The sequence below is a fragment of the Vulpes vulpes genome, chromosome 6 (assembly GCF_048418805.1).
Source record: "Vulpes vulpes isolate BD-2025 chromosome 6, VulVul3, whole genome shotgun sequence".
In the NCBI taxonomy this organism is placed as follows: domain Eukaryota; kingdom Metazoa; phylum Chordata; class Mammalia; order Carnivora; family Canidae; genus Vulpes; species Vulpes vulpes.
The window spans coordinates 79,106,215-79,129,139 of NC_132785.1; the positions used below are offsets into that span (position 1 = coordinate 79,106,215).

A 22,925-nucleotide genomic window follows, 5' to 3' on the forward strand; every position below is an offset into this window, starting at 1 on the left:
CTTTTGTGTGGCAATACTTAAGCAAAAGCAAAGATCTCCTGAGCATTTTTTTTTTGTGTACTAAAGACCTTACAGGTAAAATATTACTCTTAAAAACTCAAGATTGGCATTGTCATGTCTCCTTTTTTACATATGGGGAAATTAATGCTCAGGGAGTTTAATTAGCTTTGCCTTAAGTAACCTTTGTCAGATCTTGGACTAGTTTTTTTCCCTCTTTAAAAGTTAGCAAGTTAGGTTGTTAATGTTTCATAGGTGCTGACTGAAGGTAAGAGACTCCTGGGTCAGAGACCAAATTTGTTATTACTCATTCTCATGGCACATGAGCATCATTATATTTATATTGGGTGCTTTTCTGTGGAAGTTCTGTGGGAGCTATAGATGAGCTAATAGGCTCATAATAGGCTTGTGTTGCAGTTGAGGAATACTGAGCTTAGGCAATCCACTACGTTTATACCAAGAGTAAGCTAATCTGTTCTTTGTCAGAGCTGTGGAGAAAAGACATTACTTCTGCTTTTGAGCAAACAGGTACATAACAACCCTGAGTAATGGATTGGGTAGAAGAGTGGTCTGGGCCTTGGCATACCCAGGAAGATGTGTCAATAGGCAAGAGGTCTAAGGATGACCATCTCTTCCAATAACCATCACCTGCAAGTTTACTCACCTCAACTCTTAGCAATCTTATCTTTTGCTAATATCTTGTGCTTATGATGAAAATGATTTGTCTCTAAATGTATTAATTTTATAGAAATAAAAACAAGTTTTAGGTTTTCCTGAATTTATGTTCTAATGCTTTATATATTGATTTATAAAGTAAGGAGACAATTCAAATATTTGGAAAAAAATTTTGAAATTTCCTTGACATTTCTAGACTGAATCCAAAAAGGACATCTAGGTTTTATCAATCATGAAACTGCTCATTTCAAAGAAAACAAAATATTTTGAAGAAAGGTATATCAATTCATTTTATATTTTGTGCAATAATGTGTAAGTGCCAACCCATGACTATATCACAATATTTAAGTGGGCAAGTGGCATTGTCTAGATTTAGTGGTAATTCACTTTTTAGACAGGCAATATGTCTATGTCAGTAAGCAATACACTCTTTGACACTTCTTAATATCACGTCCAACAAACTTTTCAGGTAGAAAGTCTTTCCTATGGGTCCAAATAAATTTCTGTAGCTTTTCTAATTAATTTTATTTTTAAAAAAATTCCCTTTCTTTTGAAACAACATGCCAAATTAGCAATTCAGAGAACTAGTATAACAAAAAGAAAAAAAAAAGTAGTTGCTGGAAAGCCAAACAAAATAGAATTCATAGGTAAGATTTTTGCATTGGAAAGGTTCTTAGAAACAAAAATGTTTAAAATGATACTTCTCTCAGCTTTGTGTGAGAAGCAGTTACATTTGTCCTGCTGTTAGGCTTAGAGTCTGTCATATTTTTATTTTTTCTGCTCAAAGAAGCCACTTTGCTGAGGCAGGAATTTACTTATTATTTCCATTCTGCAACTAGCATTAGTTCTATACCTAAACTTCACTTTCTAGTTACTGGCTCCTGATGGTCTGGGTAACAATTCTAATGTAATTTCTGGGTTGCTCTTTGCATTTAATAGGTATTAAATTAAATGTGCAATTGGTTGACTAGAGATAAAAGTATCGTTGAGCTTTTGGCAAAAGAGGCTGAAACATATATTATGTTCCAATGGGAAAACCATTAGCTTTAATAACCGGATATGAATTGTTGGCATTTATTATCCTTGTCAGTATGCTAATGTTCATTAGATTTTTAATGAGAGGATGGTAATAAAAACATGGCATAGAGTTAAAAATGGATATTAATTAGGGTATTAAAATGTCCTTATTTATGTAGTTTGTGAAGAGGAAAGCTGGTAACTGGAAGAAACACTTTGATAATAAAAACATTTCCTTCATTCCTTTCCCCCCCTGCCTCTTGTTAAAATATTACACAAATACAGAAATAGAAAAAAGTAAAAATATAATTACTTAAGGATGAATCTTCAAGACACATGCCTTTGTCAGCTAATATATGGACAGTCCCCAGTTTATGATGGTTCTACCCAGGACTTTTCAACTATACAAAGATGTGAAAGCAATACACATGCAGTAGAAACCATACTTCAAGTTTTGAATTTTGATATTTTCCTAGGTTAGTGATTTGAAGTAGGAGTATTCTCTTGTGATATTGGGCAATGGTGGAGGGCTTACAGCTCCCAGTCAGCTGTGGGGCTAAACAACCTATTGCAGCCATTAGATACCCATACAATTGTTCAGTTTTGTAAAATATTCAATAAGTTACATGAGATATTCAACACTTTATTATAAAAGAGGCTTTGTGTTAGATGATTTGCTCAATCATAGGCTAATTTTAGTATATGTGCTGCAGAAGCGAGCACTCAATCATAGGCTAATGTTAAGTTTTTGTTTTTGTTTTTTTTGTTAAGTTTTATTTTAATTCCAGTTAACATATAATGTTATATTAGTTTCAGGTATACAATATAGTAATTCAACAATTTAAAACATTACCTGGTGCTGATCACAGGTGCACCCTTTAATCTTCATCACCATTTTTACCCATCCTCCCAACCACCTCCACCCTGGTAACCATCAGTTCTCTATAGGTAAGAGTGTGTTTCTTGATTTTCTTCTCTCCCTCTCCCATGATTGTTTGTTTCTTAAATTCCACATATGAGTGAAATCATGTTGCTTGTCTTTCTCTGACTTATTTCGCTTAGCATTGTATTCTCTAGCTCCATCCATGTTGTTGCAAATGGCAAGATTTCATTCTTTTTTTTATGACTGAATAAATATTCTATCATATATGAATACATATCACCTTCTTTATTCATCAGTTGATTGACACTTGAGCTACTTTCATATCTTGGCAACTACGAATAATGCTGCTATAAACACAGGGTTGCATGTATCCCTTAGAATTATTGCTTTTGTATTCCTTGGGTAAATATCCAGAACTGCAATTGCTGGATCGTAGGATAGTTCTATTTTTAACTTTTTGAAGAAGCTCCATACTGTTTTCTACAGTGGCTATACCACTTTGCATTCTCACTAATAGCGTAAGAGGGTCCCTTTTCCTCCACAGTTTTGTTAACATGTATATTTTGTGTTGTTGATTTTAGCTGACCTAAAAGGTGTGAGGTGATATCTCATTGTAGTTTTGATTTGCATTTTCTTGATGATGAGTGATGGTGAGCATCTTCATGTGTCTGTTGGCCATCTCTATGTCTTCTTTGAAGAAATGTCTGTTCATGTCTTTTGTCCATTTTTAATTGGATTATTCATTTTTGAAGCTGATGAGTTGTATAAGTTCTTTACATATTTTGGATACTAACACTTTATCAAATATATCACTTGCAAATGTCTTCTTCCATTCAGTAAGTTACCTTTTAATTTTGTTGATTGTTTCTTTTGCTATGTAAAATCTTTTTATTTCCCTTGCTTCCAGGAACCACCTAGAAAAAGTTGCTATGACTGATGTCAAAGTTGCTGCTTGTGTTCTCTTCTAGGATTTTTATGGTTTCAAGTGTCACATTTAGGTCTTTAATTCATTTTGATTTTATTTTTGTGTATGGTATGAGAAAGTGGTCCAGTTGCATTCTTTTGCATGTTGCTGCCCAGTGTTCTCAACACCCATTTGTTCAAGAGATTTCCCTTTCCCATTACATATTCTTTCCTGTTTTGTCAAAGATTGATCATATATTTGTGAGTTTATTTCTGGGTTTTGTATTCTGTTCTGTTGGTCTGTGTTCTATTTTTAGCCAGTACCATACTTTACTGATTGCTACAGCTTTGTAGTATAGCTTGAAGCCTAGAATTGTGATCCCTCCAACTTTGCTTTTCTTTTTCAAAATTTCTTTGGCTATTCAGGATGTTCTGCAGTTGCATACAAATTTCAGGATTTTTTTGTTCTGGAACTATGAAAAATGCTCTTGGTATTTTGATAGAGATTGCATTAAGCCTGTAGATTGCTTTGGATAGTACAGATATTTTAACAATATTTGTTCTTCCAATCCATGAACAGGGAATGTTTCTTCATTTCTTTGTGTCATCTTCTATTTCTTTCATCAGTATTTTACAGTTTTCAGCGTACAGATCTTTTACTTTTTTGGTTGAATTTATTCCTAGGTACCTTATTTTTTTTAGTGCAACTGTAATTGGGAATTTTTTTCTTAATTTCTTTCTGCTGCTTCATTTTTGGTATATAAAAATGCAACAGATTTCTGGACATTGATTTTGTATCCTACAGTTTTACTGAATTTGAATCAGTTCTAGCAGTATTTTGGTATAGTCTTCAGGGTTTTCTATCTATAGTATTATATCATCTGCAAATAATGAAAGTTTGACTTCTTCCTTGCTGATTTGGATGCCTTTTATTTCTTTTTGTTGTCCGATTGCTGAAGTTAGGACTTCAGTACGATGTTGAATAAAAGTAGTGACAGTGGGCATCCTTGTCTCACTCCTGACCTTAGAGGAAAAGTTCCCAGTTTTTCCTCATTAAGGATGATGTCATCTGTGTTTGTTTGTTTGTTTGTTTATTTATTTATTTATTTATTTATTTATTTATTTATTTATAAATGGCCTTTATTATTTTGAGGTATGTTCCCTCTAAACCTATTGTGGAGAGTTTTTATCATGAATGGAAGTTGTACTTTGTCAAATGCTTTCTCTGCATTTATTGAAAGACTCATATAGTTCTTATCCTTTCTTTTATTAATGTGGTGTATTGTGTTGATTGATTTGCTATTTTCAAACTACCCATGCAACCAAAGAATAAATCCCACTTGATTGTAGTGAATTATTTTTAAAAATGTATTGCTAAATTCGGTCTGCAGGCTTTTTGTTGAGGATTTTTGCATCCATATTCATCAGAGATACTGGCCTGCAGTTCCTTTTTTTTTTTGTGGTGTCTTTATCTGGTTTTGGAATCAGGGTAATGCTAGACTCATAGAGTAAATTTGGAAGTTTTCCTTCTTTTCCTATTTTTTTGGAAGTTTGAGAAGAATAGGTATTAACTCTTCTTTAAATGTTTGGTAAATGATTGTTTTCCACTGTTTTCTAAAGTCCAGTGGGTATCTTTATGATTATTATTTTAAATTTTCTATTGGACATGTTATATCTGTTTCACTTAGATCTCTACCCATGACCTTGTGCTGTTCTTTGACTTGGGACAAATTCCTCGGTCTTTTCATCTTGTTTAAGTCTATGTGCCTGCTTCTAGGTGTTAGAAATGTCACCTATTTCTGTCTGTGAGGGTAATGGCCTTTTGAAGAAGAGGTCCTGTAGTGCCCTGCTGTGTGGTGTACCCTGTATCCCAGGGCCTAACACTTCAGGGAGTGTTTCTAATGTGTGCTGCATATGCTCTCCTGTTTTGTACTGGCTGCTGTATCCTTCAGGTTAGCTGTCTGTAAAGACTCTTTTTACCCCTTGTGAGCAGTGTTTGGTCCCTGTCCTGAATGTAGCACTTTTTAACTAGGTATGCTCTGGTCTGCTTGTGAACTGAGACTTGTTACCACTGCCTCCAGAACTGAGGCTCTACAAAACTCCCAAGTTTTGGGAGACAGTGTGAGCAGGGGTTTGGGCTAATCTGCTAAGGGAGGGAGCCCACTGTCCTGGGACTGAGGCAAGGTAACTGGGAAGGGCACTTCCAATGGGGTGTAGGAGGGCAGGGCTTGGTGAAACAAGTTAATCAGGGTTAGTGCTGCACTGGTTCCCACAGTAGGCTCTGTGTTTATTCTAAAGGGTGGGGAGGGAAATGGGTTGGCCAGCATCTTTGGTTCCTGGAGAGGTGTTTCTTTGAACACTATCTCTCAGGGAAGTGCTCTCAGAAGAGTGATTAATGTTCCCACTGTGTGCCCTGGATGCTCTTCAGATTGCTATTTCTATGCTGTATGTCCTCAGGCTGTTTGTCCTGATTTCTCTCCAGGAGCTTCCCCAATGCCTCTGGGCTCTCATTGAGCCAATCCCACTGACCTTTAGAACTCCAGGCTTTAAGCCTTCCTGGTTGCAAGAACTCAGAGTTCAGCCCCTTTCACTTTTTGAGTCAATTGGACAATGGGGAGTCATTGTTCTCTGCACTCCCTCGTGTGCTAGTCTATCTTATACATTGTTTGGTACCACAGCTCCCTTTCCACAGTAGCTGCTATGATGAATTTTTCTCCCAGAACATATCTCTACACTTCTGTCTTCTTTGATGTAGTCCCTTCTCAACCTTTAATTGTGCAGTTTGTTCTGTAGTCTTCAGGTCAATTTCTAAGGTATGTAGTTTGATTTCATAGTTTCTTAGTTCTATTTCATGGAATAAGCTGAATTTAGGGCCCTCCTATTCTGCTGCCATCTCCCTTACTCCTACTGTTAATTTTCTGAGCATATTTAAGGTCGACTAGGGCTGAGGAAGCTATGATGTCAGTAGGTGTGCCTTAAATACATTTTTGAGTTAGGATATTTTCAACTTCTGTTGAGTTTATTGTGACATAACCCTATTACAAGTGGAGGAAGATCTGTATACATGATGTCAAACAAAATTTTAGCTATGTGTAAATAAAACTATAATATAGCACTGTATAATTTTACACATGAAAAGACATGCAGATTGTAAGTGTGCTTCTCTCATAAGAGGCTGTATAGTGTAGTTTTGGGGTAGGAAACAATAATAAAGTTGCCAGAATTTAAATCCTGGCTTTGCTGCTCACTGGCCATGTTACTTAAAGTCTCTGATTTTTCATTTATCAGTAAAATGAGAATGACAGTTAAATGGAATAGTAAAACATTTAGCATATTCTGTGGCCTAAAGTTATCTATTATTTTTCTAATCAAGTAAATGAAGAATTATGGCATGTTTAAAAACACAACTTCAATTTTTAGATCTCTTAACTACTTTTGGTAAGTCTGTTCATTGTGGCATATTTTGCTAAAGCCTGTTTGGAACCTGGGGGTCCACATTATGTGCATATCTCTTCAATGTTTCATACAAAGTAAACTCAGTGACATGTATTAAGTAGCCATCTTCTGGAGTTTGTGCCAGTTGTATGGGATACAAAGATGAATGAAAAATATTCTCTACCTTCATGGAAACAATTACTAGTATTCACCAGTTCAGGAATTTGGACTTTGTTCAGCTTTTACTGACTAGGATTGGTTTGTTTAAATGAAAAGTATCTAATTTATCAGTCATTTCTACCCAATATAAAGTAAATATATATGTAGGTTACATATTTTTACATTCCTAGAAATGACCCAGTATCATTTCTTTTTTTCCCTATGGCATATTGCAAAAAGATAGGTATACAAATAAAATTATCATGTTCTTATTTTTCACAATGCAATGATGAATTGGGAACTTTATTTTTTACTAATAGACTTTATTTTTTAAAGAAGAAAATTTTCTGCAGCAAAGGTACAGAGGTTTTCCAAATGCCTTCTGTCCCTACACATATATAGCCTCCACCATTATTAATAGCCCCAACCAGAGTGATACTTTTATTGCAACCTGCATTGATACAGCATTATCACTCATAGTCCAGAGTTTACTTTAGGGTTCACTCTTGGGTTGTACATTCTTTGAGTTTAGACAAATTTATAATGACATGAATCCATCATTACAGTATCCTATAGAGTAGTTTCACTGCCCTAAAAATTCTCTGTGCCTATTATCTATTCCCCATACCTCAATTCCTATTTACTGATCTTTGCATGGTCTTCATAGATTTATTTTTTCCAAAATGTCTTATAGTTGGGTCCATACAAGATATGGCTTTTCAGATTGGCTTCTTTCATTTGATAATAAGTATTTATACTTCTTTCATGTCTTTTTGTGACTTGGTAGCTCATTTATTTTAGTTCTGAATAGTACTCTATTTTCTGGATGTACCATGGTTTATTTATCCATTCACCTACTGAAGGGTGTTTTTGTTACTTCCAAGTTTTGGCAGTTATGAATAAAGCCGTTATAAATATCCTTGTGCAGGTTTTCTTGTGTGCATATATTTTTAACTCTTGGGTAAATACCAAGGAACATGATTGTTCAATCATATGATAAGAATGTTTAGTTTTGTAGGAAACCACCAAGCTGTCTTCCAAAGTGGTTGTACCATTTTGCATTCCCACCAGCAATGTACGTAAGTTCCTGTTGCTCTATATCCTCACCAGTGTTTGGTGATATCAATGTTCTGGATTCTGGCCATATTAATAGATTATAGTGGTATCTCATTTTTATTTGCATTTCCCTATTGATATATGATGTGGAGCATCTTTTTGAATGCTTATTTCTGGGAATCCCTGGGTGGCTCAGAGGTTTAGCGCCTGCCTTCAACTCAGGGTGTGATCCTGGAGTCCTGGGATAGAGTCCCACGTCGGGCTCCCTGCATGGAGCCTGCTTCTCCCTTTGTCTGTGTCTCTGCCTCTTATCTGTGTCTCTCATGAATAAATAAATAAATTCTTAAAAAAATAAATGCTTATTTCTTATCTGTATATCTTTTTTGGGGAGAATATATGGGGAAATTTGGGATACTTAAGTAGCCTATGCCTTTGTTAACAGTTTAGCGCAAGTTAAATTTTAGCTATGGTATATGTATAGATTGATAACAGAGTTGCCAGCTGATTGCAGGCATCAATTGCTCAAGCCCAGATTCTAGAATCAGACATACTCATGATTAAATTTGGCTCTTCTACTTACAGTTAGACTTTGGGCAAATTGTCTAACTTGTTAGCCCTAAGTTTCTGCATCTGTAAAATGGATAATGATACCTCACAAATTGAGTATGTGAGTTTGGTAAGATTATTTATAAAATTTGCTTGGCACAGTCCTTGATACATAGTAAGTATTGTGAAGTTCATTCAAAGAAGAAAATTCTCTTTTTACCTTATTTTTTTAAAAAGAAATAAGACAAGCAAAGTGCTGATGATTTGAAGGGTCCTTTTCAGAAATAATTTGTCTTTAGTTCTTCACCCTTTAGAGGACATCAACAGAAGTGGCATAATAATATGAGACGTATAAATGTTGACTGGAAATGTAACCTTGAATTATCTTTTTTTGTGTAGCCCAAAATTTATACTGCATTCCTATGTTAATTCCTATTCCTATACTGCACTCCTATGTTAATATTCCTATAAAATTTAAAATTTTATAGGAATATTAACAAATGCATTTGAAATCTTGAAAGACCAATGTATGAAATACCTATGGATGCATATGGTGCTGAGTCAAAAGAATGAGAGTAGTTCAATGGATCCTAACACAACTGTGTTTATTAAAGAGAAGGAATATATACACAAGATATGTTGATGTTTCTTTCTACATGCACTGAGAAGTTTCTAAATGTTGAAAGTTTTGAATGTAGTTATATCAATAAGATTGGCTACTTTAAAATCTAAACTGAACCTTTCAACATCATCTACAGAGCCCCTCCCTGGATTCCAGCCATATTAGCTAGTTTCCATGGCTCTACCACACTAATCTTCACCCCCCATGTATCTGTGGAAACCTTCATCCAGTCTTTTGAGATATGTCCTGGAAGCTTTAGCTGATTTATTCTCATTATTCCTAGTAGAATGCCATATAAGTTGTCTCTTATACTTTGTACATTCCTCTATTTTATTTATTTATATTTTTTAAAGATTTTGTTTATTTGAGAGAGAGAGGGAGAGAGGGAGAGGAAGAGGGAGAGGGAGAAGCAGACTCCCCACTGAGCAGAGAGCCCAATGTGGGGCTCTATCCCAAGACCTTAAGATTATGACCTGAACCAAAGGCGGACGCTTAACTGATTGAGGCACCCAGGTGCCCCCTACCTGCCCCTATTTTAGCAGTAATATTAATAATAGCTACAAATATTTTGTATACTTACTATGTGCTAGGAATTGCATTCAGGATTTCACATATTTTCTTGTCATTCCTTGCAAGGATCTTATAAGAGCAAGCTGAAAGGGCTAGAGTGACCCATTCTGGATAGTTATAATCTTATAAAGAGCACTGACAGTTTCTTCAGGGTGTAAAATGAATGCTTGAGCAAAATCTATATACTTCAGGTATAGGAAGACACTTATGCACATATAACTTATGTAAATGGTGTTCTTTAGGAATATAGTCTCTGGTCATGAGGAACTCATATTCTAGGAAGAGGTCCAGACAAATGAACAACTCTTAGGCTGAAACATGAAAATTGCCCTTTTTGTAGATCAAAACTGGTCAAATATAAACAATTTCTTATGATTTGACTTCATATTATATAATAATTCAGGATGTAGCAGCATTGAATGTTTGCTTTAGGAACCTAATGAAAGTAAGACTAAGAGAGATGTTTCTATAGTTTATAATGCAATTATCTATTTTACAAGTGTTTATGAATTTGATATTAGCAAATTTAAGTGTTATGAAAAATATTATGTATTTTAAGGGAGAAATATAAGACTCTGAAATCATAGTGTTCATTTTATATGAAGATAGAACATAAATGGAGGAAAAAAGTGATCCATGTCAAATGTTTTTGTTCCAAAAGATTTGTAGGTTGAAATCATCATTTGATTTTCATATTTGTTCCTAATATGCCACATATTGAATTTTAGTGAATTCCAAAGGAATAGTAGTTTTCAAAAACTTATTTTATACACACATAAATTTTACATGTATATAAATTTTTAAAATTTAAGGAGGGCAGTAGCCATAAGAATTTCTGTTCTTCCATGGGTAAAAAAGTAGGTTTAAGCATTTAAGAGTAGGATATTGTGACTAATGTGTTTATGAGCATATTTTTCTCCACATAGCTTTATTAAAAGATCTTTAATTTAGCTTTTTAAAGGATTTTTAGGTAAAGATAATACTTAGATAAGAAGACAGTGGTAAGAAGTGAAATGAATTGCTTTTTACCTAATAGAGTTGAAATAAAATTTGACCAGGGCAATAGCAGAATATCTATGTGAAATATTGAATGTTAATAAAACAGTAGGAGACAAATAGAATTTCCAGAGGTTAAAATGTTACAAACATGGTAATATTCTAAGCCTTTCAAAATTGTATCAATGCTGAGGATATATTCTATAATAGATGAGATTCTGCTTATAAACCTAAAAACCATAGCTCTGTGTTTGATAATATAACCATAGTGTCCAGCACTGGCTTATTAAAAAAAAAAGTGCTCAGCCAGTAGTTGTTGCATGAATAAATTAACAGATGAAATATATCAAAGCCTGGACTTTTATATCTAATGATTAATCTTTTTAAAAATTAGAGAATCTTTGCAGGCATGAGGCATTTGTTATATTTGTGGAAACAAGTCAGTGAAGATGAAAATTCTTGTTAGGGGAAAGAAGAGTCTAAGATTAAATACTTAGTTTAATTCATTTCAGTGCACATTAATGCGTATGATCAGATTCATGTTAAAGACTGCACATTTTATTAGATGATTAAAAAGTTGATAAATGGGTCTTTAATCTCTTCTAATTCATGGATATGCTAAGAAAATGATATCTGAGGGAAAAAGAAGTAACTTCCCAGGTTTTAACTATATCAAACCAACTAGAGTTGCAGGGAGAGACAGAGGCTCAATGGAATGAGACTGGAAACAACTTGGTGTCACTTTATCTTTCTTTTGATTAATTTCATGATCTTGGGCGAGTGGCTTAAAACCTAGATTCTCTCAGCTCCTTCCCTACTCACCTTAATTCAAATATTGCAAAATAAGTTATTAAATTATCCATAAGAAGAGTAATTCTTTACTAAACTAGGTGCATGTAAGAGATGTGAAATGGAAAGTTTGACTAAGAAGGTGCCTAAGAAAGTGGTAGATTTCCAGGTGTACATTGTATAAAATTTGTAATTGTTTCTTAGACCTGAAGGTTTCAATCCCAGTATATTGTGGGGGATAAGCAGCAGACCTAATGAGAGAAGATAAATAGCAAGGGAGGAGAAGAGGCTTGTCATAATATAACTCTGAGGCTAGCCCTTCCAGAAGTGACATCAAATGGAATCATAATATTAAATTTGGCAATTTATAGAGGAGACTTGGTTTTGAACCAGGCTATTGTCAATATCAAAAAGATGAGGCTACAGAATGTGTGACTTAGGGCAGAAGTTAATACCATGATTCCAAAAATATCCAGAAAATTTTCAAAGATATGAAATTCATGGACAAGGCCCTAGAGTAAGGGGGACTGGCAAGATCCAGGTAGGGAGTCAGGAACCCAGCCAAATGGGAATTGAGTATGTTTGAACCTGACCAATTTTTTCCAGTACCTTTTGGGAGGGAATGATCAGAGAACTGGCAGACATTCAATTTTGAATATAGTGAATGAAGTGCTTCAAAATTGGGCACTTTCTTATATTTTAACTATTTATATCAAAGCTACCAAAAACTCATAACTGCCCCACTTATGTTGGGTATGGTTATATGAGTTATTTCGGCATCTCTGAGAGCTTAGCAGACAGGTACAAGATGAGGCTTTTAAAGTGTTTGCTCCATTTTGTACTCTACCAATCCCTCATAAGATCCCCAGGTAGTGCTAGGTTATCAGTCTGTATTTTAGATCGAAAATATATAAATTCCAACCCATAGCCTGAGCAGGAATTTCCAGGCAGCTGAGAATCCAAGTCAGCAGAACCACAGTTGACCCTCATACATATGATTTTGGGAATACATTCCTGTGGCTATAAACCATTGAATACTTTTTTTTTTGTAGCATCTTATAACAATTAGCAAAGAGAGAGTGTGTATGAGAGAGATTTACTCTCAAAGTCTTTAACATTATCCCTGGGTATTAATACTTATTAATATGAATTTTTCTAATAATTTTTTATTATCATTTGTTTAGCATGTGGCTTCATTCTTGACTTCTCAATCACAGTTCACCTGCCCAAAACATCAGGGGTAAAAGATTTTAGTTTAGCTCCTCTTTAATTAGTCCTCTTGCTATTTCTAAAAGACTTTATTAAAATACAAATGTGCTTATTTGCCCAATAAATCCTACATGTGATTAGCTCATGTATTTGCTTTTTGGAGAAAAGGACCAGTCAACCCATGTGTTTTTGTAAAAAGCCCATGAGAAATTTTTTTTCACAAGAACATTTGCCAAACAATCTTCCCTGTAATTTTTACCCAGAAGATATTTTCACAGTTTTATACCACTGTAGAAAGCAATTATATTTTGTAGGAAAAAGTGGTAATCAAAACTGTTCAGTATAATGTATAAAGCCTATTCAGTATGTGGATCCTTGGCACATATCTGAACTTAAAAATGCTGTTTGATATGCTGATGTGTCTTTGTTTATTTGCGTGTTTTAGCAGGACTGATTCTGAATTGGAAAATTTTATTAAAAACATGAATAATTTCTCTGTAAGGGTGAGAAAATGAATTTTAAATTGATTTGTCAATTCTTTCTGTAAATTAAACGTCTACTCATGGTGGAATTCTAAAATCTTTTAACTTAAAAAAATAAAATAAAATCTTTTAACTTTAAGCTCATTAACTGTACTAGCTTTTTTATGTCAATGCGGCGAAATTTTTTTTCTAATTTCCAGTATATACCATAAGGTAATTGTCATATGTGTATTTAATCCTTATTGTATCTAAAATTCATATTTTTCTAAAGAATTTTTTTCATTTTAAATAATATTTGTAATAAAGCTTCTCTTTTTTACTAAGAAAAATATAATTTAATCGAAAAGGCAAAATATTATTCCATAGAAATAATAACAAAAAATAAAACACTGAGAGCTTACTATATATTATATATTATAAGAGTTTTATATTAACTCAATTATCCTTCATAAGCACTAGATAGGTGCTGTTATTATCCCTATCTTATAGATAATTAAACTCTCTATACCTTATTTTTCTTAACTTTTCAGTGTCACACAGATAGTAATAAAAGCAAGATTCCAACCCAAGTAATCAGATTTAGATCATGGATTCTTAAACATTTATATTGATCAATTACTAACATGATAAATTTAAAGATTGTGCTAATTATAGGATGCTTCTTGGTCATAATTTCTTGTTCAAGTCACTGGAGCTTCTAAATATCATCTCTTATAACTTGCAAAGATCATTTTATTGGCATAGTTAAAGAGCAGAATATTGGCAGATGATAAAACATTACACTTAGAGGTTGGAAACCCAACTCTCAAGATGCCTAGGACTTTGAACCTGACCAATTTTTTCCAGTACCCTTTGGGAGGGAATGATCAGAGAACTGGCAGACATTCAATTTTGAATATAGTGGATGAAGTGCTTCAAAATTGGGCACTTTCTTATATTTTAATGATTTATATCAAGCTACCAAAAATTCTTAAAGTTGATGAATGGTACTTGAAGTAATTGGATGGTCAAGTTACAACATCAAAATTAGCAAAAAAAAAAAAAATATATATATATATATATATAGGCAGAGACCATATGTTCTATGTAATTTTGTAACAACAGGAGAATAAATATTGCTTGCATACTTGGTTGATCAAACATTTGTTCCGGCCTCATTACTGTCAACTATTACAGGGATATTCAACTCCTCCTGCTCCACTACTGGCTAGAGAAGCTTTGGTAGTAGATCCATTTTTTCAAATGTGATGGTTAATGCCATTTTGGAAATGAGTACCTTGGCATGTGAAGTGTTTTTTGGAAAGGCAGATCTTGGTATATTCTTGAAACCTATCTCATGTTATATAAAGACTTAAATTCAACTCAAAATAATGATGGGACTTATTAGTTTCCTCTTCAGAGCTCCAATATTCTGCAGAGCAAAATAATGGGATCTGAGAAGTCTATTTATAATCAGTGCATGAAGGATGCTTGAGTGGCTCAGCGGTTGAGTGTCTGCCTTGGGCTCAGGGCATGATCCCAGAGGCCCGGGATGGAGTCCCACATTGGGCTCCCTGCATGAAGCCTGCTTCTCCCTCTACATTTGTCTCTGCCTCTCTCTCTCTCTCTCTCTCTCTCTCTCTCTGTGCCTCTCATGAATATATAAGTAAAATCTTTAAAAAAAAATCAGTGCATGATCTGAAATAAAATTGGACATTTTGGACAAAGCAGAATTCTATCAAAGGTTGAACACAACTACAATTATCCTTTTTCAGAATATTAGAATATTCACAAAATTTTAATTTAAAGCCAAGAAAATCACAAAAATAGATATTTAAAGGGTAATCAAGAGCCTATAAAGAGATAGGTTACCAATTAATAGTGCTGAATAATAATATATATCTCATTATAGCTGACCAACCATCTCAGTTTGCTTAGGTTAAAAGGGAGGGTTTTCCTGGGTTGTTAGACTTTTCAGTACGTTATAATGCATTGTAACCATGTGAATTTCTATGAATAGTCACATGTATTTATCTTCCCCCTCACATTCCTGACAACTTTTTTTTTTCTCCTCTATTGATTGTATGAAATAAAGGAAGGGAATGCTTTTTTTTTTTTAACATGTATACTTTTTTATTGGAGTTCGATTTGCCAAAATACAGTATAACACCCAGTGCTCATCCTGTCAAGTGCCCCCCTCAGTGCCTGGCACTCATTTGCTTCAACGTGGCTGTTTCTGGAGGGTATTCGGCTGAGTGAAGTAAGGCAATCAGAGAAGGGAATACTTTTTAAAAATGTATGTGGGGGTTTTTTTGTTTGTACTGTGCCTAGTGTTAAGGAAAACTAAGTCCTTACCTTCAAGATGCTTATAACCTAGTTAGGAAAATTTAAAAAAATTGAAACCAAAAGAAGATGCATAATCAATAAAAACTTAACACTGAATATGAAATTGCACAAGTTTTGCTGTTAATGTTTTTAAATAATACAATTTCCTTTGGTGTTTTTCTATTGAATGCTATTGAATAAACAAGCCGATGACAACCATTTATGTCTTGTCTTTCCACTTAGTTTACCTCATAGTTTCAGTGAATACATTTCATTGACTTGGGTTTTCCAGATCCAGTTTAAGTTCAATAATATTTTAGCTGTTTCGTTTTAATGAAGTTTTCTTCTGCAAAAGATGTTCTGGCAGGTTTTTTGCTAACTTATTTTTAGAGTTCCATCTATTTGAGCATGATGAATACTATTATGATCAAAGAAATAGTTATATTAGATAAAAATTACTTATAAAATGTTGGGTTTGGAGAAAATACCCACATGCAAACATGGTAGAGGCTATATGCATGGCCTTTGGGTGGATGCTGATGGCTTGGGATGATTATGGAAACAAACAAAACCTAACTGTTCTCAGGCTGCTGTTTTTGTTTGCTCACTTGTTCTTGAGGTACTCACTGTGTTCTACATGCTGCTGGTATTACTGCTCCACGGTTGATTCTTTTCATGTGCAGATTGTAGCTCAGAATATAAATCAAAGTGCAAGGCATACTTGCCATCAGTTTGCTAATATACTTGCTTCTTGGCTTTATAAAGTACAGATAAACTTAATTGTATTCATGAACTTCCAGAAAGGGAGTTCTAGCTTTTCCACCCCCACATGTATTCTCTTATAATATTTTCCTCCTTCCCTCGTTCACGAAAAAGTTTACAATGTTTTGAGAAAATATGGTGGAACTTCCTAAAGATTCCTGTGGATTTTATAAGGAAATTAAATGGTTTCCATTTTTACTACTGGTTAAGTATTCTCCATGGAGAATTCAGATGTCTACAAATATATTGCATCTATGCTAAGATTGTACTTTTTAAAAGCAATTAAAGATTAGATGGTAATTATGCATGATGCAGATGATTAAAGTAATAACCTTAGTTTTTTGAAGGCTTACTATCACCCATTGTTCAAAGTACTTCATGTACATTACCTTATTTAATTGTAATAGCATTACTATTATTATCATTTCTAGTTTGCAAATGATGAAAATGAGACTTGCCAGTTTAAATAACTCTCGCCCCACCTGGTGTAGGTCTGCTTAGGAGCCCAGATGGAAATAAAGGAGCCTCTGCAATCGTCTCCCAAACACAGGGACATGGATATGGAAGGAGTAGCTTTCATTTAGGAGTGCTGATGGGAAGGAAAGCCTTGTAGGTTGCATATTAGCCCAGAAGGTGAAAGCAACATTCAGTGAAATGTAACGCTGACCATAGAATGAGCCCTCCAAAGTGTAAGGAAGAAAGTTTTGAAAGGAAGAAAAATGGGAAGTTGAGTCAAGGGGATGGGGAGGGAGCCCAGAGTGTTTTGTGGACGTGGATACTGCTGGAGGGGACTGCTTGTATGATGAGTAAGGATATCAGCACTCTGAAGCAAGGTGCATTTAGCTGGTTATGAGTTTTCCAAGAGGAAGGTGTAGTGGAAATGAATAAGGAGGACGAAATCTCTCTGGGATTTGCGTCGGTCTGATGTGTGCTGTTGGATCTAAAACTCTAAAGTAGTGACCAGAGGCCTGATTTTTAGTGCTGATGCTGACTGGAGGAGGGCCTGGTAATCAGAATTTGGACCTCTAAAAGCAGAGGACCATGGCTCAAGTTTTGTAAATCCTCATTGCAGCATGAATGTCTGGATAGTGGTATGTTTTCATGGGATTGCATGGTCTTTGTTGTGTGCTGGGGATTGTAATTTACTGGGATAAAGAATTATTTTTGTGGGATGAGGAGTCATTTAATGCAAAGGAAAGTAAAATCTTTCACAATTTCAGCAAGGGAAGGTAGGTGGTTGGGAAAAAAGTTTGACTTGCCACTTTAGTGTCAGAAACTTTACATATATATAAATATATTTAATTTAGTTTTTTAGAAAGATTTTATTTATTTGAGAGAAAGAAAGAGCATGTGAGACAGCATGAGCAGAGGGTAGAGGGAGAAGCAGACTCACTGCTGAGGGGGAACCCGACATGGGGCTGCATCCCAGGACCCTGGGATCATGACCTCAGCGGAAGGCAGACAGATGCTTAAGTGACTGAGCTACTCAGGTACTCCCATATTATATTTTATTTTAATCTTGAAACATTTACTGGCTTGATAATATTATTTTATAATAGAGAATAAAACTTGGGGCTTGGATAGATTTTAAAAAGTAACTCAAGATCATATAAATAGTAAGTAGATCTGGGATTAAAATCCAGCTCATCTGACTTCAAATATTTTACTTTTTACATGATAGCACATGACAAGGCATCTTTAGTAGTAGACTGTCTATTGCCTAAATCTGCTAAATAAAACTTGTTCATTCCTGAATCTTGTCTATGATCCAGACTCTTTGCCAAGACACAGGAACAACATCTATGGCTTATAATGTTTTTCAATCCTGAAGTTTATCTCCATATTCTATGAAATCCCAGTTTTTATATTTATAGCCAGCTTTCATTCAGATTTTCTTTTATCAGTCATAGAGAGATAGATGAAAGGGAGTTTAAATGGTGGGAATGAAGTGAAAGTTCAGTTACTTTGGGGAAAGATCTTGGCTTTTCTTAGAGATAAATTGGGAAACCTCTGCTATCATCTCTGCTTTGACTTAAAAAGCATTCCTAAGTCCCACCCACCCAAGTTGTTGGCCTGCCCTAAGACCCTTTTGATTAGAATCAATAAACAAGGAGATGAAGAAAAAGTTTCAAATATTATCCCACTGCACTGAGAGGACTTTGTACAATTGTTGTTGCAGTGCCGCAGCAGTTTCTACATGGATTTATTTAGCATGGCACTTTCCATACCACATTATAAATCTGTTTCATTCTCAGTAGAAAACAAGTAAGGAGCATGATTTTCTTCCATATGCATTCCTAATATTTTTATAAGTATCTGGTAAATCTTTGTTGAACAATCAGCTCAAAAGTGAGTAGTATACTGGGGAAGTTAGGCCTGCCTGAAGGCTCTGTCACCTGTAGGCACTTTACTCCAATGAGATGATAAATTCCTAATCAGATGTTAAAGCATGGGCAGGAAGAGATGTTGGCCAAGAACATTGTAGATGACATTGTAAAGTTCCTTTCTCAGCCTAAGGTGCTAATTCCAGTCTTGGTGCATGTCCCTCCTCTCATTCTCTGTCATTTTGCATGAACCCTTGATAAAACTGCTCCCTTCTTTGTTTAATGCATAGCCAGAGTACAATTAATAATCTATAAGATTATTTATATTTTAAGAATTTTTACTTTGGGATCCCTGGGTGGCGCAGCGGTTTGGCGCCTGCCTTTGGCTCAGGGCGCGATCCTGGAGACCCGGGATCGAATCCCACATCAGGCTCCCGGTGCATGGAGCCTGCTTCTCCCTCTGCCTGTGTCTCTGCCTCTCTCTCTCTCTCTCTCTGTATGACTATCATAAATAAATTAAAAAAAAAAAATTAAAAAAAAAAAAAAAAAAAAAAAGAATTTTTACTTTTATGAAGTACTCCATAAACAATAGGTCTGCTGCTTAGAATAAGTGCAGTCTCTTTAATAGAGTGTATCTTTAAGTCCCGAAGCTAAATATCTTAAATCATAATGAATAAATTGTTAACAGTAGGGAGACTGGAAGTCCATCTACTTTAATTTTAATGTCTGACAATACTTTATTTTTTAAATTTTCATTTCAGTGGTAGCACCTACCTTTGAATGTTATTAAAAACCTTCACACCATATAGTCAACTTATGCCTGCTGCATTCTAATGAAAATAAACAGTAATGTTTCTTTTGAGACATTCATCCCTAAAGAAATGTCCTTAGAGATAAATGTAGTCATTCAGATGCATAAGATAACTGTCTTTCTGTGTCCTGATAGGCAATGAACTAGAAAGAAGAAGAATATGGGGGTGGGGGAGTCATTCAGATGTAGTCATTCAGATGCATAAGATAACTGTCTTTCTGTGTCCTGATAGGCAATGAACTAGAAAGAAGAAGAATATGGGGGTGGGGGAGGGATGAGAAAGTTAATGACCCACTCTTCGTTGGATTTATATTTTTTGTCCCTATTTCTGTGTGAAATAGCCCCCTTTGCTTCAGGACCTTAAATCCTGAATTGCCACTTAATTTCAATAGTAATCTCAAAAGTTATTTAACTCTGTATGTCAGTTGCCTTGGCATAAAATGGCATAATAATAGACCTATCTCACAAGGTAGTTGTGAGGATTCAATTAAAAAATACATGTAAAGTACTTAGAAGAGTGCTTGGCACGTAATAGACATTTAATGAATGTTAACTATTATATTTACTGCCATTGTTGTTAATGTGTTCTCTGGGTTGGAGTTAGTATAGTAAGGCTAGAGCAACTTCTCTGCCATGCAGATATTTTTGGAAATAACATTTTATTTCAGCTCAGTTATTCTGTGCTTGAATGTAACCCTATCAAGTGCTGCTAATTCCATTTGAGTTGTCTGTAACTTCCACTCCACATTTTTCATCCCTGCTGTTCATGTGCTTAGTTCAAACCTTCATCATCACTTATGCTATGATATTAGTCTCTTGATTGGACCTGAAAATCCTTATTTCTCTAAATCGCGTGCCATGTTGCCATCACATACATATTTTATGGTGCAAAAGTGACACCTGCTTGAAATCCACTCTAGCACATAGTAAGTGTTCAATAATTTTTTTTCTTATTTTTATTTCCCTTCTAGTGATGCTATGGGTTGCTTATGAATGAGCAAGCTCTCCAGTATTGGTGACATTCAGGAAGCAGCTGAATTAAATGTGTCAGAGATTCCATAGCAGAGATTTTCACACTCGTTAGAGATTGAAATGGAACAATTAAGTTGCTTTCCAGCTCTGGATATTCACTAATAATATGGCATAAGCTGAGTATAAGAGAAACATCTATCATTGTGAAAGTCATAAGATCTAGACATATTTGTGAGGTCTCATCTAGATGTCCCCCTGATTCTAGAAATCCATATTAATCCTTGTATTGAATATATGGGATTTTTAGAAATAAACCTTAATGCCTATGGAAATTTGCTTACTATATTTATCTTTTTTTTTTTTAAAGATTTATTTATTCATGAGAAACACAGAGAGCGAGAGAGGCAGAGACACAGGCAGAGGGAGAAGCAGGCTCCATGCAAGGAGCCCGATGTGGGACCTGATCCCCGGTCTCCAGGACCACATCCTGGGCTGCAGGCAGCGCTAAACCGCTGCGCCACCGGGGCTGCCCTATATTTATCATTTTATACTTGATGCTTTAGGAAAATCTTTGGGATTAAATATATTTTTTTATTGGGAATGGGCAAAAGAGAAAAGAAAATCAAAAGACCTTGTTTGATATTGGTGTTTTGGTTATTTTGATGTTGTAAAGAAATACCATAACTAAATCACATGATATTTTCAAATTTTAGTTTTTACAATATTTACTTATGATATGAAATAATATTTGAAAATAAAACAAATATAATGTTGCACTGGCTACATGTTGAATTTTTGTTGTGATAATCAAACTCCTACCTTGCTCTTACTCTTATCTGTACTTGTATAGTTCCTTTGATATATATATATATATAGTTTTATTGTATGATTAAGGGATTTTTTTCATAAAATCTGGGATTTTGATCTGACCCATCCCTCCACAGACTGGGCTTAGCCCTTCCCTGAGATAAGGCCCTCATAAGGCTCCCTGCTGTTCACTTAGGAGAGAGGCTTGTCCTTCAGACAAAAAGCTTAAAAAAGAATAGGACAGCATCAGAGTTAGACTCTTGGACCAATGAGGCATCACCACAGCCAAAGAGGCTACTGTGTCCTAGAAGTATCCTCCACACGAGGCAGCCTGGGATCTGGGAAGTAGGAAATGTATGGAGTTGTGGTTCTGAACTAGCCCACTGAGACAAAGATCTGGATGTTCTCTTTTCTTTGGATCAGAAGTATGAAATGCACAAGGTTTTAATAGTGAGGTAGCTAAAGCAGAATTCAATGATGACCATAACTTAAATTTTTCTGAACTTTTTTCGTTATTTCCTTCCCTTTCTACCTCAGCATCTATTAGGCACTGAAGTGTATGCCTCCTCTCCAAATTCCTGTGTCAAAGCCCTAATTCCTAACATCTCAGAGTGTGACTTGGAAATGGGTCCTATACAAAGGGAACTGAGTTAAAATGAGGCCATTAGAGTGGGACCTAATTAATCCAACTAGTGTCCTTCTAAGAAGAGGAAATTTGGACCCACAAGACACCAAGGACTCAAGAATGTGTGCAAACAGAGGAAAGACCATGTGAAGACAAAGACTACCAGAAGCCATTTGCAAGCCAAGGAAAGAAATCTCAGAAGAAACCCTATTTGCTGACACCTTGATCTTGTACTTCTAACCTCCAGAACTGAGAAATGTCTTGTGTTTAAGCCACCCATTCTGTGGTACTTTGTTATAGCAGCCCTAGAAACTAAGATAGCATCTCATAAAGCATCTCTTTGAGGCATCAGCTGGGTTTGTCGGTGCTGAAAGAAAACCACAGAAGGAATACCAAGGGACAGGTAAAATGTGTGATCTGTGCATCTCATTGCTTTTGCTCCCTAGGCATGGGGGTTCTATTTTATTTTTTAATAAAGAAGACAATTCCCCTCTAATCACCAATTATAAACTGAGTTGTGAAAGAAAGGAAAGGTGGAGGATTAAAGTGAATTGTACTGACAAAATCATTCTCCCCTTGTATAGTTTTTAAAGACAATTGTTTAAAATCTATGTGTGATTGAAAAAAAATAAAACTGCTTTTTAACTCTGGGAAATGGTTTCTTACCAACCATTAAAATTCTGAGAAGTCAGCTTTTTCCTTTAGCAGATATTTTTAGAAACAAAGCAGTGGTTCTGGCACAGTGAGACACACGTGAATGCTCATATAATTTTGACACCTTTAACCTCCTGGCTGAAACTATTATTAGGTAAATTATACTGTTTAAATACTAATATCCTCAGAATTAGGGAAGAGTTTAAAGCAAAAGGAACAAGCTGTGTTTTTATTTTTGTGCTCCGGAAAGTATTACATAAGACAACTCTATACCACTTAATTATTAGAAGATGCTTTTAAAGTATCTTTATTTTGTATTTCCTATAA

The 22,925-nt window shown here is 35.0% G+C and overlaps 1 long non-coding RNA gene across 1 annotated transcript in view; it reads left to right on the forward strand.

Annotated features, from left to right (window-relative positions):
* Positions 1-22,713, forward strand: part of LOC140599362 (uncharacterized) — a 167,269-nt gene extending 144,556 nt beyond the window's left edge. Inside the window, exon 3 of the long non-coding RNA XR_012002146.1 lies at positions 21,857-22,713. This is a non-coding gene — a long non-coding RNA (uncharacterized lncRNA). The remainder of the gene's footprint in view (positions 1-21,856) is intronic.
* The last annotated feature ends 212 nt before the right edge of the window (positions 22,714-22,925 follow it).